The sequence below is a fragment of the Rana temporaria genome, chromosome 11 (genome assembly GCF_905171775.1).
Source record: "Rana temporaria chromosome 11, aRanTem1.1, whole genome shotgun sequence".
Classification (NCBI taxonomy): Eukaryota; Metazoa; Chordata; class Amphibia; order Anura; family Ranidae; genus Rana; species Rana temporaria.
The window spans coordinates 88,152,486-88,172,058 of record NC_053499.1 but is presented as its reverse complement, the minus strand read 5'-3'; the positions used below and the strand labels follow the sequence as shown (position 1 = coordinate 88,172,058).

At 42.2% G+C, this 19,573-nt stretch overlaps 1 protein-coding gene across 6 annotated transcripts in view; it reads right to left on the bottom strand.

The window, feature by feature from the left end:
* The window catches only part of CENPT (centromere protein T), an 803,389-nt gene that overhangs the window by 175,020 nt on the left and 608,796 nt on the right, over positions 1–19,573 (bottom strand). The window lies entirely within an intron of this gene.

Here is a 19,573-nt window from a genome sequence, read left to right as displayed (position 1 = left end):
CCAATTCCGGAGCAGCAAACATCCCCCCTTTCACCGCCCAGCCAGGTGTTAAGGTGAACACAGAGAACTTTGCCCCTATTGATTTTTTTTATTTAGTTTTTACCCAAGACCTATTATCCTCCATCGTGGCCCAGTGCAACCTCCATGCACAGCAATTCATAAGAGACAACCCTGATTCAAGTTACGCCCGTCCCTATGAATGGAAAGCATTGACAGTGGAGGAATTTAAATTATTTTTAGGCCCAACGTTCAACATGGGGCTCTCAAAAAAAAATGAATCATACTCATATTGGTCCAAAAAACCCATCCACCACATGCCAGTCTTTTCATCCACTATGTCAAGAACCAGATACCACATGATAATGCGTTTCCTCCATTACAATGACAACGCCCAGTGCCCTCCCCGAAATGACCCATCACATGACAAATTATTTAAAATTCGGCCACTTCTAAATTTTTTCTCAGAGAAATTTCCCCAGTTATTTGTCCCCGACCAAAATATTTCCGTGGATGAGTCATTGGTCCACTTCACAGGCAGGCTTGGCATCAAGCAGTTTATCCCAAACAAAAGGGCCCGATATGGGGTTAAGTTCTACAGGCTGTGTGATCGGGTCACGGGGTATGTCTACGCCTTCCGGGTGTACGAAGGGAAGGACACCCAACTGCAGCCCCCTGAATGTCCAGAATATATCGGAGCCAGCGGAAAGATTGTTTGGGATCTTGTATATCCACTCCTTGGAAAGGGTTACCACCTTTATGTGGATAATTTCTATACTAGCTTGCCCCTCTTCCGCAACCTTCACCGGATGGGCACTCCAGCATGTGGTACAGTGCGACCCAATAGGAAGGGTTTCCCGCAAAGGCTCATTATGGAAAGACTGCAAAAAGGGGAGACGGCGTCTTTGCGGAATGAAGAAGTTTTGGCTCTCCGGTGGAGGGACAAACGAAACGTACACATGCTCTCAACGATACATAATGACACCTACGTGGAAATCCCCAAAAGAAACGGCCCTGTCCAAAAACCGGCATGTGTTCAAGACTATAATTTGTTCATGGGGGGAGTCTATTTCAATGATCAGATGCTCGAACCATACCTTCCCACAAGAAAAAGCCGCTATTGGTACAAAAAGGTCTCCATATATCTTTTCAGTTTGGCCATTTACAACACTTGTTATTTACCATAAATCTACAAGGACCCCCTTATCTTATCTTTATTACCAAGAAGAAATTTTCTCCTCCCTTTTGTACCCTGAAGACTCACCAGATGGCATTCGATCTGATTGCGTGAGCAGACTCCATGAGCGACACTATATTGAGAAAATCCCCCCGCATGCGTCAGGCCGAAAACGTCAGAAGAGATGCCGGGTGTGCACCAAAGCAGGAACTAGAAAAGACACTATATATTATTGCCCTGATTGTCCTTCCCAACCAGGCCTTTGTTTGAGTCAATGTTTCCGCCGTTACCATTCTTTTCTACATTATTAGGAAAGAATGGTAAACGTAATTGTCATTTACCGCCACACCTCTTATGCCACTGTACATACCGCTGCCTGCTTCAGAACTGACCCTGGCTTGTTATACGACTACTCTTCTGCCTAACGATAAACTGTACCTACTCTGCCTGCTCTGGAACTGACCCTGGCCTGTTATACGACTACTCTTCTGCCTAACGATAAACTGTACCTACTCTGCCTGCTCTGGAACTGACCCTGGCCTGTTATACGACTACGCTTCTGCCTAACACTAAACTGTACCTACTTCTGCCCGCTCTGGAACTGACCCTGGACTGTTTTGACCACGCTTTTTGCCTGCCCCTTGGATTGATCTTTTACCCTGCTATGCTAGTGGGAACACAGGGGTCTCACATATGTGAGGGGCTCCAGAATTGTTTTTCTGGATGAAAAAACACAATTTTTAGTTTTCTCATTCCCAGATTAGGGTCTGGTTGCCCGGAGGCTTCAAAGAGATTTGGGTGGGAGAAGCCTCTACCCCTGTCCCCATTCTTTCCTGGCCTGCTACTTGGACCATGTTCCTGCTTACTACCAGGACCAATATTTTGGCACTGCTGGCAATGTTTCTACTTGCACTGGCCCTGGACTATATATGGACAGTATCCCTGCCTGTACCGACTATGGACAATATTGCTGCCTGGACAATTCCATTCACTGTCGCTGACCACGTCCCTGCCTGCTGCCTGGATCAGGGCTCTCCTCCTGTGGACAATTGCACTACTAAAACCACAGGTAATCCTTTTTTTTTACCCATTACTCAGCAGAATGTATTTTAGGGTGTAATTCTTGGTATGTACATGCTGTGTTAGAAATATGAAGGGCCTTCAAAAATGTGATAGATTGTAAGGAAATTGGATGTGTAATTTGTGTCCCTACAACACCTGATGGTGCTTCTTGGATGTTGGGTCTCTATGTGGCCACGCTATGTAAAAGTCTCACACATGTGGTATCACCATACTCAGGAGGAGCAGGAGAATATATTTTGGGGTGTCATTTTTGCTATGTACATGCTATGTGTTGGAAATATCCTATAAATGGACAGCTTTGTGTAAAAAAAATGCATTTTCATTTTTTTCCCACATTTTCCAAAAACATTGGCAAAAAAATGAACTGTTCAAAAGACTCATTATGCCTCATAGATTATACGTTGGGGTGTTAGCTTTCCAAAATGGGGTCACTTTGTGGGCGTTTCCATTGTCCTGGTGCTCCAGGGCCTTCAAAATTGTAATAGGTGGTTGAGAGATTAGATGTTTAATTTATGCTCCTAGAATGCTTGAAGTTGCTACTTCGGTGTTGGGCCTCTGTATGTGGCCACGCTGTGTAAAAGTCTCACACATGTGGTATCGCCATACTCAGGAGGAGCAGCAGAATATATTTTGTGGTGTCATTTGTGGAATATACATGCCAGGTGAGAGAAATAACCTGTTATAATGACAATATGGTGTGGGGAAAAAAAATCCTAATTTTGCAAAGAATTGTGGGAACAAATGACAACTTCAAAAAACTAACTATGCCTCTTACTAACTACCTTGGAATGTCTACTTTCCAAAAAGGGGTCATTTGGGGGGTATTTGTACTTTACTGGCTTGTTAGGGTCTCAAGAAATGAGAGAAGCTGTCAGTATTCAGGTGTGATCAAATTGTTCAATTTTCAGAAATTGGTACCATAGCTTGTAGACCCTATAACTTTCACCCAGACTAAATAATTTCCCAATTTTTTTTTTTTTTTTACCAAAAATATGTAGCAGTATACATTTTAGGCCAAATTTATGAGGAAAATTTACTTTTTTGCAAAATGTTATGATAGAAATGAAGAAGAATTCATTTTTTTTACAACATTTTCGTTCGTGATCAAATACCACCAAAAGAAAGCTCTATTTGTGGGGAAAAAAATACAAAAATTTCATTTGGTTAGAGTGTTGTATGACTGAGTTATTGTCATTCAAAATGTAAGAGCACCGAAAGCTGAAAATTGGTCTGGTTAGGAAGGGTGTTTAAGTGCCCAGTGGTCAAGTGGTTAAAAATCCTATTTTTTCTTTATCCATGGGCTTTACACTCTGTCCATGGAATAAACCATTGAAGGATTGTGAGTTTTCCTAGACTCTGCCTATACAGCATTTTCTGAGATACTAATTTTGTCTTTTTATTCTTTATTAGATGTATATAACATTATTATAAGCCCCAGCTTCAACCTCATCATATGAGGATCTATAGATGCTTAAACAAGGCTCCCAATTTTTAGAGCTCTAGATTTTTATATTGCTGTTTTTTACATCTTTAGTCTCTTTGCTGATACGGTCCCAGTTTGGCGAATAGGCGAGCACTGCATTCACTGCCCACGTGACCAAGGAGTAATTTTTTAAACTTCATGCTATCTATTTTCTTCTCCTGGCGAATCTGGCCATTTCTTATTTCAGGACCCTGCCATACTATTGGACATGTAAGTACATGAATATATGTAGACCACGCTCTTGCTATGTTTTCATCTGTTGCCACTATGTGGATAAGATTCTTTATTGGATGTATAATGTTACACACATATTTTTTTTTGTATTTTAGATTATCACTAACACATAAATTGCATATCAGATTATCCCTGAAGGAGTAGTTTATTATACTCCATAACGCGTAGGATTTCAAATGCATATGGTTTTGTACACTTGGAGTATTCAATATATGCATCTCAAGTTATCTGTAAGTGATCTGTATAACGGCCCTATTAGTATGTTTTTTATAAATATATGTTTGTTACTTTTGATATTTGCTAATAAAATTATCGAATAACTTTTATACAGGAGAGTGTCTCACAAACTGCCTAAAAAGTCCCGGTTACTAGGGGAAATATTTGTAATATACCCAAGTTAGGGATGTTGGTCACGTTACAGCAGATCCAATCCACCCCCATCTTTTTGGCATTCGTGTCTATGGACTCAAATGCTGGATTTGGGAGCACGCCCGCAAGGTAACCCCCCCGGGAGATTGCTTCTCCTAGGGGATTATCTGATGCGGGGAGAAGTCGCAAGAGCTGCTGAGGTACCCCAGAGAGGAAGTTTGGGGCCACTCTGTGCAAAATTTGCCGCACAGTGGAGATGAGTACCGTATTTATCGGGGTATTGTGCGCTCCGGCCTATAGCGCGCACCCCCTAAAGTGGACCTGACATTCCTGTAAAAAAAGATTTTTGTACTTACAGTTTTGATGTCTTGCACGGCGTCCATCGGCGGCCTCATCGGGTCTGGCGTCCGTCTGCGGCTTCGGGTGTCCTCTTCGTCGGGTCCGGCGTCCTTCTGCGGCGTCCTCCCCGCTCGATCCTCGCTTTCCTGCACCGTATTTGAATACTGCGCCAGCATATACCGAGCGCAGTACACTCGCGTATAGTGGGCAATGCTCGGCTACTCTCGCGCTCAAGTCCTGTACGTCCAGGACGTGAGCGCGAGAGTAGCCGAGCATTGCCGACTATTCACGAGTGTACTGCGCTCGGTATATGCCGGCGCAGTATTCAAACTCGGCGCGGGAAAGCGGGTATCGGCGTATATCGCGCACCCACGATTTTGCCCTGATTTTCAGGGCAAAATAGTGCGCGGTATACGCTGATAAATACGTATGTTATGTTTGTTATTTAAAAAAACAAAAAACAAAACAAGCCTTTAGAATCACTTTAAGGGGGGATATGATCAACATGTACAAATACATAAGTGGTCCATATCGTGAACTTGGTGTTGAGTTATTCACTTTAAGGTCACCACAGATGACAGATGACACAGAGGAAAGGTTTCTTCACAGTAAGAGCTGTGAAAATATGGAATAGTCTCCCTCCAAAAGGTGGTTCTGGCCAGCTCAGTCGATTGCTTTAAAAAAGGCCTGAATTTCTTTCATAACAGTACACAATATAACTGGGTACTAACATTTATAGGTAAAGTTGATCTAGGGAAAATCTGATTGCATCTCGGGGGATCTGGAAGGAACTTATTCCCCTGCTGTAGTAAATAGGAGCATCCTCTGGATCAACTGTGGGTGTAGGTTTGTGTATATGGGATTGCATTTTTATTGTTTTTGGTTGAGCTTGATGGACTTGTGTCTTCTTTCAACCTGACTATGCACCACTTTGCTACAATTTAAAATAGTGATTGTACCGCTTGTATAACAGTGTAAATTTGCTGTCCCCTTAAAATAACACAACACACAGCCATTAACCCTTTCACTGCCAGGTCCGTATGCCGTAGCTACAGAAGTGCCTGAAGGTGGCCAAGTCCATAGGGCCCTCCTTTCTCCCTCTCCTATAAGCTCACTTCAGTGACCATAAGCTTATCAGAAATGTTCAGTAGACTCTGCTTAACATTTCTATAATTCTGATCAGAGAATTACAACCAACTGATCAGAGTTATTAACCCGACATGTGACCGCCCGCCCCTCCCCCTCCATGCCCCCTCTTTCCTGTCCCCTGCCACTGCTCCCTTCCACCTATACTAGCTCCCCCACTCTCCTTTATCCCTTTTCTCCCCCCCCCAGCACTGATAACCCCCCCTCCACCTGATCAGACCCTCCCCCTGCAAAGGGATCCCCTGCAGCTACCTTTAGAAGTCGGCATCCCTCCACTGCCGCATGGGGCTTGGGGGGGTCCAGATGCATCCCCCCGCCAGTCAAATCACCCCATACCAGCCCCCACCCCCCAGATCCATCCCTTTTTTGTCAGCATCCCTCCTTCCCCTCCCGTAGCCTGCAAATGCTGGCCACATTGATCTGTGGTGATCTGAAAAGCTGGGGATAGCAGGGAGGAGTGAAATTGGGGCTTGGTAAACATGTGTTTACCAAGCCCCCCTATAGGATTACTACTTGTCGCTCCTATATCTCCCACTGACAGCTAATATATAGTAACCGCAAGTGTTACTATGTATCAGACTGTAATTCTATGAAGGAATTTAGGAATCTCTATACAGATTCCTTATTCATTCTAGTAAAGTGCAGTGCTCTGCGCTACGAGACCAAACGTTTTAAAGCTAATTAGAGCCTCAGAAATTAATCATGTGGATTAAAAAAAAAATCCCCACTGAGCAGGTGGATGACAAATCTGCATCTGCTAATGCAGAGCAGACACAGCCGCTGTACTCTATGGGGCAGTCAGATGGAAACAAACCGCCTGTCCATTTCCATCGGATTTGATCCCCATGCACCCGTTTTTAGCGGACTAGACAGGATCGGATGCAGGCAGGGGTAAACGGACACATGGCCATTTACATCAGCCTCTCCATAGAGAACAATGGGTGGTCCGATTGGGCCTGCCTGAATAACGGACAGGCAGACCTGATCTGTCTGCTTGTGTAAAAGGGACCTAAGACCTTGTTCACACAGAGCATATTCAGCGTACCTTTACAGGGATGCACTGGTGTTCCATGCATCTCTGTGCAGGCAGTCCCCTTTGATGTAATTTGGGATGCAGCAACTGCACGAACAGAGCCGTTGCTCCCAATTTTACATCCATGTAGGTCTACATGCATGTCTCTGAGCTCACATTGCCTGCATTCGGGGTCATGTACCCACACGGATGTCAGATTGGAAGCAGGAGCTATGCCTGTACAGCCTTTGCATCCAAATTGACATAAATGGAACTGCCTGTATGGAGATGCACGGAACACCTGTGAATCCCTATGCGGGTAAACATGGCCCTCCATGGGCATACGCTTTAGTAGTAATTGATGTGAACAATGCTTTAGTAGTAATTTAGCAGGTTATGTTGTGTTTATGCGAAAATATTGTTTAGCTAAATATTTGGGAAAATATTGCGCTGCCTCAAATATTAGTAGCACCTTCTTTCTATTCTACTGGCCATGTGTGCTCAGAAAACGTATGGTTTGGGGAGTCTCTTTGAAAATCTGGAGTTTTTCCTTTTTCACTTGCAGCATTCAGAATTTGTGATAAACTTGCGTACATCCAATTTTCACCATTTCACAAATATTTGTTATTTATTAACTCAATACAGGTTAACCACTTAAGGACCGCCTAACGCCGATTTACGTTGGCAGAATGGCACGGCTGGGCACAATCACGTATGAGTACGTCCTCTAAGTGCCCAGCTGTGGGTCGCGCGTGCGCCTAGGACCCGGTCCTAAGCACGGTGACCGCGCCTGCGGGACCCGCAGATCCGATCGCCGCCGGTGTCCCACGATCGGTCACAGGAGCTGAACAACGGGGAGAGTTGTGTGTAAACACACCTTCCCCGTTCTTCACTGTGGCAATGCCAGTTATAGTCTGTTCCCTGATATAGGGAAAGATGATCACTGACGTCACACGTCCAGCCCCGCCCCCTTACAGTTAGAAACACATATTAGGTCACACGTATCCCCTACAGCGCCCCCTATTGGTTAACTCCTAATCTGCAATTGTCATTTTCGCAGTAACCTGTGCATTTTTATAGCACTTTTCGCTGTGAAAATGACAATGGTCCCAAAAATGTGTCAAAATTGTCCGATGTGTCCGCCATAATTTCGCAGTCACAAAAAAAAAAAATCGCTGATCGCGGACATTAGTAGTAAAAAAATAATAATTATTCATAAAAATGCAATAAAACTATCCCCTATTTTGTAAACGCTATAAATTTTGCGCAAACCAAATCGATAAACGATTATTGCATATTTTTTTAACCAAAAATAGGTAGAAAAATACATATTAGCCTAAAATGAGGAAAAAAAATGTATATCTTTTTTTGGGGATATTTATTATAGAAAAAAGTAAAAAAAAATGATTTTTTTTTCAAAATTGTCGCTCTATTTTTGTTTATAGCGCAAAAAAAACGCAGAGGTGATAAAATACCACCAAAAGAAAACTCTATTTGTGGGAAAAAATAGAACGCAAATTTTGTTTGGGAGCCACGTTGCACGACCGCGCAATTGTCAGTTAAAGCGACGCAATGCCGAATCGCAAAAAGGGGCAAGGTCGTTAACCTGCATAATGGTCCAGGTCTTAAAGCTGGGGTTCACCCCAAAAAAACATTTTTAACATGACATTCAGCCGAGTTGTCAGAATGACAATCGGCTGTTTTTTTTTTTTCAGTGCAGCACATACCTTATTTTCACCGCGGCTTCCGGGTATGTGGGCGTTCCTAAGTGATTGACATCCTTCCGACCGGCGCATACAGCGCGTCACTAGTTGCCGAAAGAAGCCGGACTGCGAGTCGGCTCTATACGGCGCCTGCGCAATGACGTTCGGCTTCTATCGGCAACTAGTGACGCACTGTATGCACCGATCGGAAGGATTTTGTAAAATTTGCTGTTTGTATCTGCTACTAATGATTTTAGTGTATTTTTAGCAAAAATATTGCTCTGGTAAACATTTACACAAATATCGTGGGGCCTTAAAAATCAGTAGCACCTTTTTATTCTACTGGTCCTATGCTTTCAGAAAAGTTATGGTTTGGGGGGGGGGGGGGGGGGGTCTTTCACAAATTCTGAATACTGTAAGGGAAACATGAAAACCTTCAGATTTCGAAAGAAATTTGTATATTTACATTTTTGCATACGTTCAATTTTAACCATTTTGCAAAGGGACGCAATGTAAAATATTACAAATTGGTAATGTATTAACTCCATACAGGTTAAGATTTTATATTTTATTCGAATTTAGCATGCATTTTGTAAAATTGTTTTTATCTGCCAATAATGGTTTTAGTGTATTTTTAGCAAAAATATTGTTTTGATAAACTTTACGCAAAGACTCCGGGGCCTAAAAAAATAGAACCTGTAGAACCGTTTTATTCCAGAGGTCATATGTTTTCAGAAAATATATGGTTTGGGGGGTCTTTTACAAACTCTAAAAGCTGTAGGTGAAAAATAAATTCTTTTGGGCTACATTCGATTTTCACCATTTTGCAAAAAAGGCGCAATTTAAAATTTACCAATATTTTTTAACTTAATACAGGTTAAGCTTTTATATTTAGTAGGGTTTAGCATTTTTTTTTAAATGAGCTGTTTTTAGCTGCTAATAATGGTTTAGTGTATATGTTTTGGTTTGTGTAAATATCACAGAGTCTAAAAAATCAGTAGCATCTTCTTTTTATTCTAGAGATCATATGTTTTCAGAAAATGTTTTCAGAAAATATATGATTTGGGGGTCTTTCACAAATTCTGAAAGCTATAAGGGAAAGAGAAATATGCATATTTGCAATTTTGCGTCTGTTCAATTATCACCATATCGCAAAAAGGCACAATGTAAAATAAAAAAAAAATGTTTTTATCAACTCAATATAGGTTACGCTTTTATATTTAGTAGGGATTTTGTAATATTTGCTGTGTATTTATTTGCTAATCATGATTTTAGTGGATTTTTAGCAAAAATATAATTTTGATAAACATTTGCGCAAATATGATGGGACCTTAGAAGTCAGTAGCCCCTTCTTTTTATTCTACTGGTCAGGTGCTTTCAGAAAATATATGGGGGGGGGGGGTGGTCTTTTACAAACTCTAAAAGCTATAAGTGAAAAATGAAAAAGAAAAAATGAGTACACCCCTAAGTGAAAATTTCCAAATTGGGTCCAATTAGCCTTTTTGGAAAATGTATGAAAACCTGCGCTAGGATATATGAGGTTATAGGCTGCTGCCTTCCTAAAAAACTGTCCCCTAAGGGGCAGGAGTATGATGAAAATGTGTAAATAGGATAGGTGGCGCTGCCAAAGTGTACACCTACTGTGATATGACCCTGGAGGTATACTGCCTAACCAGGGATGGGTGTCAGAGATAGCCCCAAGATGGGTGCCTGGATGTCCAATGGACCAGCAAGGCCGAGGAGGAGTATTCCAAATGTCCCAGATGAGCTAATGAGTCTAGGCTTGAGATGGCCGTCAGCTACACTTAGGTGCTCTACTGATGAGTCGCATAAGCTGAGTCTAAAGAAAATGTGCTGCTAGACAGTGGTTACCAAGTATCGATGTGTCCCTCATAAACAAACACGGACCTGGCCCTAAAAATATGTGTTAGCAGAAAGCAAAAAGATATGTATGTACCAATAGTGTGGGGACACAGATAAATTATCAAAATGCAATCCAGCCCGGCATCAGTACTGCAACTATACTGTAACCACATATGATGCAGAAATTATGTACATTCCATGCTGCTAAAGTCAATAAAATGAAATGCAAAAATACATGGAAACAAAAAGTGCAAATGACAACTAGAGTCCATCCATGTCCACTAGTCCTTAGATATAAGGAAAACCATATGCAATATATGGAAGAGTCTTAATATAGCGGAGTGTGGCAGATGGGGTGCTCCTACGACAGAATTCGACGTGATCCCGGTGCTCCCCTCAAGGTTCCCCACTCACCAGAACGAAGCCCCCTCTTGGGGTAGCATGCATATATCGGGGAATCCTGTAGCTCCTGGTCCACTCCACTGCTTCCTCTCTCTTCCAAATCGCTATATGGGCTGTGAACGTTCCCAGTATTTTAATTTCTTAGTTCCTCAGGAAAGAAAAAATCGGGGGCTCCAATAGTGTGATATAGCATGAGACCTTGGTTGCTTAAAAAATCTCTATTTATTAAAATGATACCATGCAGTAGCCTACTGAAGGCAAGCCGCTGCAGAAAATACAAACAGTAACAATGTCCCCGAGTCACACCTGGCAGGGGTGTGCAACCGTTACAAAAGTAAAAATAATAGTAAGTTAAAAAAGATAAACAAAGCAAAACAAAAATGCGGGCCGTGGTCTGCTGAGAGCCGTGCTCGTAGCTGCTAAAGCCGGCGTGAGAGCAGCGCTAGTTGGCTTGTCTCAGAGACCAAAGACCAGCGTGTGCTTGCTTGGTGGTGGCGTGCGTTCCAGCCGGACCACCTGACGTACACCCGGAAGTGACGTAGCACGTGACGTAGCCTGACGTACGTTTCGAAAATATTGATCGTCTTCTGAGGCATGTCAGTGTTGCGTCTGCTGGTATAATTTATGGGAGTCGCCAAGCCGCAACGGACCACCCACCCAGGGACTCGTCCAATGGTTGTACCCTAATGTCGATCCTCGATTACTGATAGGATGGGATAAATGCATGTGGAAATTACCCCTGGAATTAAATAGTCGCGGCCTGGCGTAGCCCATGAATATACCTAAGTGACAGAACTAGAAAAAGGCTGTAAGTTGACTATGTATACAGCGGATCGCTATATGGTGGCATGTTTTATATATAAGTAAAAAATATATAAGTATTAACAACATTCCACTAAGGATGTGACCAATTGCATACTATGAGAATCATAGATGTATTAGTACCATAAGAGCAAAGGTGACAGCTGGCATTATACTAAAAACAAACCCAGTACCGTAGTACCCTAGTGTAAAGGATACAATATATGTCTGAAATGTCTGCCCTCTGGTTAATCATATATAAGAGGTAGGCTAAGTATTAAAAATGACTCAGGAACCATGAGAGTGCCAGGGAGCCCTAAACCGAAATAGGGGCTAAAATGCCTATAGTAAAGTATAAGTAGCTAATAAATGTGACCATATGTATATCAAAGATCCACTGGACTAGTGGTATGGTGTACAACATAAATACTAATAATAGTGACCGTGATAATGTCAGATATAATGTAGAATAAACCAATGTGATAACCCTACATAACCAGCATAAATGTGGTGTAAGATACATGCTAAGGCTAAAAAACCTTATTCAGCATAAATATATGCATATCAGCATGTAAATCAATAAATGTGAAAACCAAAATCTAAACATGCTAAGGCTAAAAACCCTATTCAGCATAAATATATGCATATCTGCATGTACATCAATAAATGTGGAAACCAGAATGTGAACATTCCTATTACGAATAATAAATTAAGTAAATGGTTGTGAAAGAAATAAAGCCTCGTAAGGCGTGACATAGAGTGCCGTACTAAATGTAAAGATAGACCTATTCTGTTAGAGAGAAAGGACACTGGAGACAAAACGGTAGTAAGAAATTAACATGTGTGAAGATGCCGAAAACGTCTTCACACAGGGGTCACTAGGGGTTAGCCAGAAAACAATTAAGATCTATGTCCACATTAAGGCCATGTGGCACTAGTGTCCCCAACCGATAGATCCAGCTCGTTTCATTTTGCGACACTGCTGTTTCTTTGTTACCTTAGCATGTTTAGATTTTGGTTTTCACATTTATTGATTTACATGCTGATATGCATATATTTATGCTGAATAAGGTTTTTTAGCCTTAGCATGTATCTTACACCACATTTATGCTGGTTATGTAGGGTTATCACATTGGTTTATTCTACATTATATCTGACATTATCACGGTCACTATTATTAGTATTTATGTTGTACACCATACCACTAGTCCAGTGGATCTTTGATATACATATGGTCACATTTATTAGCTACTTATACTTTACTATAGGCATTTTAGCCCCTATTTCGGTTTAGGGCTCCCTGGCACTCTCATGGTTCCTGAGTCATTTTTAATACTTAGCCTACCTCTTATATATGATTAACCAGAGGGCAGACATTTCAGACATATATTGTATCCTTTACACTAGGGTACTACGGTACTGGGTTTGTTTTTAGTATAATGCCAGCTGTCACCTTTGCTCTTATGGTACTAATACATCTATGATTCTCATAGTATGCAATTGGTCACATCCTTAGTGGAATGTTGTTAATACTTATATATTTTTTACTTATATATAAAACATGCCACCATATAGCGATCCGCTGTATACATAGTCAACTTACAGCCTTTTTCTAGTTCTGTCACTTAGGTATATTCATGGGCTACGCCAGGCCGCGACTATTTAATTCCAGGGGTAATTTCCACATGCATTTATCCCATCCTATCAGTAATCGAGGATCGACATTAGGGTACAACCATTGGACGAGTCCCTGGGTGGGTGGTCCGTTGCGGCTTGGCGACTCCCATAAATTATACCAGCAGACGCAACACTGACATGCCTCAGAAGACGATCAATATTTTCGAAACGTACGTCAGGCTACGTCACGTGCTATGTCACTTCCGGGTGTACGTCAGGTGGTCCGGCTGGAACGCACGCCACCACCAAGCAAGCACATGCTGGTCTTTGGTCTCTGAGACAAGCCAACTAGCGCTGCTCTCACGCCGGCTTTAGCAGCTACGAGCATGGCTCTCAGCAGACCACGGCCCGCATTTTTGTTTTGCTTTGTTTATCTTTTTTAACTTACTATTATTTTTACTTTTGTAACGGTTGCACACCCCTGCCAGGTGTGACTCGGGGACATTGTTACTGTTTGTATTTTCTGCAGCGGCTTGCCTTCAGTAGGCTAATGCATGGTATCATTTTAATAAATAGAGATTTTTAAGCAACCAAGGTCTCATGCTATATCACACTATTGGAGCCCCCGATTTTTTCTTTCCTGAGGAACTAAGAAATTAAAATACTGGGAACGTTCACAGCCCATATAGCGATTTGGAAGAGAGAGGAAGCAGTGGAGTGGACCAGGAGCTACAGGATTCCCCGATATATGCATGCTACCCCAAGAGGGGGCTTCGTTCTGGTGAGTGGGGAACCTTGAGGGGAGCACCGGGATCACGTCAAATTCTGTCGTAGGAGCACCCCATCTGCCACACTCCGCTATATTAAGACTCTTCCATATATTGCATATGGTTTTCCTTATATCTAAGGACTAGTGGACATGGATGGACTCTAGTTGTCATTTGCACTTTTTGTTTCCATGTATTTTTGCATTTCATTTTATTGACTTTAGCAGCATGGAATGTACATAATTTCTGCATCATATGTGGTTACAGTATAGTTGCAGTACTGATGCCGGGCTGGATTGCATTTTGATAATTTATCTGTGTCCCCACACTATTGGTACATACATATCTTTTTGCTTTCTGCTAACACATATTTTTAGGGCCAGGTCCTTGTTTGTTTATGAGGGACACATCGATACTTGGTAACCACTGTCTAGCAGCACATTTTCTTTAGACTCAGCTTATGCGACTCATCAGTAGAGCACCTAAGTGTAGCTGACGGCCATCTCAAGCCTAGACTCATTAGCTCATCTGGGACATTTGGAATACTCCTCCTCGGCCTTGCTGGTCCATTGGACATCCAGGCACCCATCTTGGGGCTATCTCTGACACCCATCCCTGGTTAGGCAGTATACCTCCAGGGTCATATCACAGTAGGTGTACACTTTGGCAGCGCCACCTATCCTATTTACACATTTTCATCAATTAGCCTTTTTCCCTCCTAATGTGACCCATTAGTGTTACAAGGTTTAAGGTGTGAATGAAGAACAGGTGTGTTAAATTTGGTGTTATCGCTCACACTCTCTCATACTGGTCACTGGAAGTTCAACATGGCACCTCATGGCAAAGAACTCTGAGGATCTGAAAAAAAGAATTGTTGCTCTACAGAAAGATGTCTAAGGCTATAAGAATATTGCCAAGACCCTTAAACTGAGCTGCAGACCATACATCGGTTTAACAGGACAGGTTCCACTCAGAACAGGCCTCGCCTTGAGTGCACTTGCTCAGCATCATATGCAGAGGTTGTCTTTGGGAAATAGACATTTGAGTGCTGCCAGCATTGCTGCAGAGGTTGAAGGGGTGTGGGGTCAGCCTGTCAGTGCTCAGACCATTCGTGGCACACTGCATAAAATTGCCAAGCATCACCATACCTAAACCCTATTGAGCATCTATGGGGCATCCTCAAATGGAATGTGGAGGAGCGCAAGGTCTCTACCATCCACCAGCTCTGTGATGTAATCATGGTGGAGTGGAAGAGGATTCCAGTGGCAACCTATGAAGCTCTGGTGAACGCCATGCCCATGAGGGTTAAGGCAGTACTGGAAAATAATGGTGGCCACACAAAATATTGACACTCTTGGCCCAATTTGGACATTTTCATTTAGGGGTTGCCAGCGGTTTAGACATTGAGCACTTAAGGACCCCTTCACGCCGACATACGTCGGCAGAATGGAACCGCTGGGCACATCAACGTATATGTACGTTGTCCTTTAAGCCCAGCCGTGGGGTCGCAGGCGCGCGCCCGCGACCCGGTCCGAAGATCCGTGACCATGACCGCGGGACTCGCAGACCCGATCACCGCTGGAGTTCCGCGATCGGTCCCCAGAGCTTAAGAACGGGGAGAGCCGTGTGTAAACACGGCTTCCCTGTTCTTCACTGTGGCGGCGTCATCGATCGTGTGATCCATTTTATAGGGGGACACAATCGATGATGTCACACCTACAGCCACACCCCCCTACAGTTGGAAACACACTTGAGGTCACACATAACCCCATCAGCGCCCCCTGTGGTTAACTCCCAAACTGCAATTGTATTTTTCACAATAAACAATGCATTTTAAATGCATTTTTTGCTGTGAAAATGACAATGGTCCCAAAAATGTGTCAAAACTGTCCGCCATAATGTCGCAGTCGTGAAAAAAAAAAATTGCTGATCGCCGCCATTAGTAGTAAGAAAAAAATAAAACAAATGCAATAAACCTATCCCCTATTTTGTAAACGCTATACATTTTGCGCAAACCAACCGATAAACGCGTATTGCGATATTTTTTTTACCAAAAATAGGTCGAAGAATACGTATCGGCCTAAACTGAGGACATTTTTTTTTATATGTTTTTGGGGGATATTTATTATAGCAAAAAGTAAAAAATATTGCATTTTTTTCAAAATCGTCGCTCTATTTTTGTATATAGCGCAAAAAATAAAAACCGCAGAGGTGATCAAATACCACCAAAGGAAAGCTCTATTTGTGGGAAAAAAAGGACGCCAATTTTATTTGGGAGCCACGTTGCACGACCACGCAATTGTCTGTTATAGCGACGCAGTGCCGAATCGCAAAAAGGGGCAAGATCGTTTAGCTGCATTTTGGTCTGGGTCTTAAGTGGTTAATGACTGTGTTGAGTTATTTTGAGGGAACAGCAAATTTACTGTTATACAAGCTGTACACTCTTTACTTTACATTGTAGCAAAGAGTAATTTCTTCACATGAAAACATATAATAAAATATTTTCAAAAATGTGAGGGGTGTACTCACTTTTGTGAGATACTGTAGGTGTACTTAAGAGTAAGCTGGGGATGAATATCCACAAGCCCTTCAGAGGAAGACTTTCTTTAAACTGAAACATGTTAAAAAAAATATATATATTTTTACTTGGGGTTTTCTATTATATGGGAAATGGGTTTGTAACATGAATGAGCATTATTCTGTTTTATTTGTGTTAATTTAATACTAAATTGATATTGACACACCGCCACCGGATCAAAGCCGGTTAGGATTCTTTCTGATTTGTTTCATAAATTAATTCTAAGGTTAAACATTTAATTCACAGCAATAGTAGTGGTTTTTTTTTTATAGTCCTTGTACTCGCAATACACAGTGAACATTAGTTTAAAGTGGAACTTCACCCAAAATGGGACATTCCGCTTGTCTGCCTCCACCCCCCTCCTCCAATTTTGGCACAGGTATCTGTTCCAACTTCCAGTAGAATCACAGCACCCCCTTCAACCGCAGCCTTGGGGGGACAGATCAAAGGTCACAAAAAGCCGTGGGACTATTTACAAAATGCAGCACGGCTCGCGCATGCGCAGTGGGTGTTGCAACAAGCCGACTTTCCAAAGTAAACATGCCAGCGCCTGGACCTATAAGGTGACTAAAGAGCAGGCTCGGGGGAGGACAGTGCTGGATCCATGGACATATAAGTGTCCTATTATTAAAAGGCAGCAGCTACAGTATTTGTAGCTTCTGACTTTTCATTTTAAATTTCTAGTTTGAAGAACTGCTTTAACCACTTAAGCCCCAAACCATTTGGCTGGCTGGCCAAAGACCAGGTCACTTTTTGCGATTTGGCACTTTAACTGACAATTGCACGGCCGTTCGACGTGGCTCCCAAACAATTGACATATTTTTTTCCCACAAATGGAGCTTTCTTTTGGTGGCATTTGATCACCTCTGTGGTTTTTATTTCTTGCGCTATAAACAAAAATAAATGACAATTTTGAAGAAAAAAACAATATTTTTTACTTGTTGCTATAATAAATGTCCACAAAAAATATCTAAAACATTTTTTTCCCCTTAGTTTAGGCCGATATGTATTCTTCTACATATTGTTGGTAAAAAAAAAAAAAAAACAACGCAATAAATGTTTATTGATTGGTTTGCGCAAAAGTTATAGGGGATCGTTTTATGGCATTTTTATTAATAGATATTTTTTTTTTACTAGTAATGGCGGTGATCAGTAATTTTTATCATGACTGCTTAATTATGGAGGACACTTTTGACACCATTTTGGGACCATATGTTATTAAAATGCACCGATTACTGTAAACATCACACTGGCAGCGAAGGGGTTAACCTCTAGGGGGCGCTGAAGGGGTCAAGTGTGTCCTTGGGAGTGATTCTAACTGTTAGAGGGCGTGGCTATGAGTGACATGTCACTGATCGCTGTTCCCAATGACAGGGAACAGACGATCAGTGACATGTCACTAGGAAAAATGGGGAGATGTTGTGTTTACACTGACATCTCCCCGTTCTTCAGCTCTGTGACCCGATCGCAGGACACCGGCAGACATTGAGTCCACGGGCACAGTCATGTGCATGCTGCGCACATGTCCACACGGTGGCAAATTAAAGGGGACGTACCTGTATGCCCATTTGCCCAGCCCTGCCATTCTGTCGATGTAAAAAGCCGTGCGGCGGTCCTTAAGCCGTAAACATTTTTGGGAGACTCCAAGTGAGTTTGTCATGGCTAAATAATGACACTTTCTTCCTGAAATTCACACAGTTGTGGATGCCAAGAGGGTTCACATAAGTGGGTTTGGCTTGTATCAATAAGGGATATGTTAATCTGCTTCTTTGCATAAATGATATAACTATATCCCTGAATTGTAAACAATCTAGCCAAGTGCCACGTATATACTGTATGTTCGATACACACAAATTATATTTTAACAGCACAAGACTGTCCTCTGGATTCTTCTACACTACCTTCTTTACCCATTGTGAGTGTTCATCCTTGAGCTTTATCAACCCCAAATGATGGTGAGGATTTTAGCTCATTCAAAATAAGGGCTTAGTGTCATGCGTTACCAAGAGTGGTTTTGCCTAGGAACTCCCACTCCTCAAGATTGACGTCTGCCCATTAAGACATTTTAATATTTGTATAACTTCTCCCAGGAGCCAGTCCACTGCTTGCATCAGAGCTAAGGACTTTTGACAGGAGCACTCAGCAGCTATGTACAAAACCCTTCTGGCTTCTCTCACCGGCCATGCTATGCGTGCACTGCTAGGAGAAAAACAGAGACCTAGTTATGTAATCAGTGTGTCTAAAATAAGGGATGTAATAAAGATAAAGGATTTTTTTCATTTTATGTTGGAGGCAAAATATAAACAGATTAAAAAGCCAAGTTTATCCTTGGAACATGTTACACCGACATTTGGGGCAAGGATTCTTCTCCCCAGCAGCTGCTTTCACATTTAAAATTGGCGTGGCTGTGTGAGGCTCTGGTAATGAATGAACAACAAGTCCTGCATGCTACTGTGGCAGATAGCTTGTAGCTCTCAATGGACTATAAGCATGCTGATCAGCACACTCAGAATTCACAAGTCCTCCAGTTTTCTAACAGAAAGCCTGTACACAGGTACAGGTAGAAAGCTAAGGAACGTGTCTGCAGGAGCCTGACACTGCACCCACAATCCATGGGTGCAATGCTTTGCAGGCTCTTGCATTTATTATTTTTCTCTTCAGTGCCAATTCATACTATGTGCAGTGACCAAGATTTTTACCATGCATCTGTCACCGCAAGGACACACAAGAAACAATGGTTCACACTGCAACACATCCTAGTAATGCGATAAAATGGATCGCACTGCAATGTCAGGCAGCGAGTTGTCAGACATTGCAGTAAATGAAGTGTAAATTTTGTATACTTCAAATAACGCTCATACAAAAAAAAAAAAAAAAAAAAAAAGAGCAATGCAATGCAATAAAACGTGCACCACACTTCCCCCTAGCGCAGCCGGCAACAAAGAGTGCCAAAGCAGTGATTTGTTTCTGCTGCTTGGCGCTGCAGTGTGAATTTCCCCTTG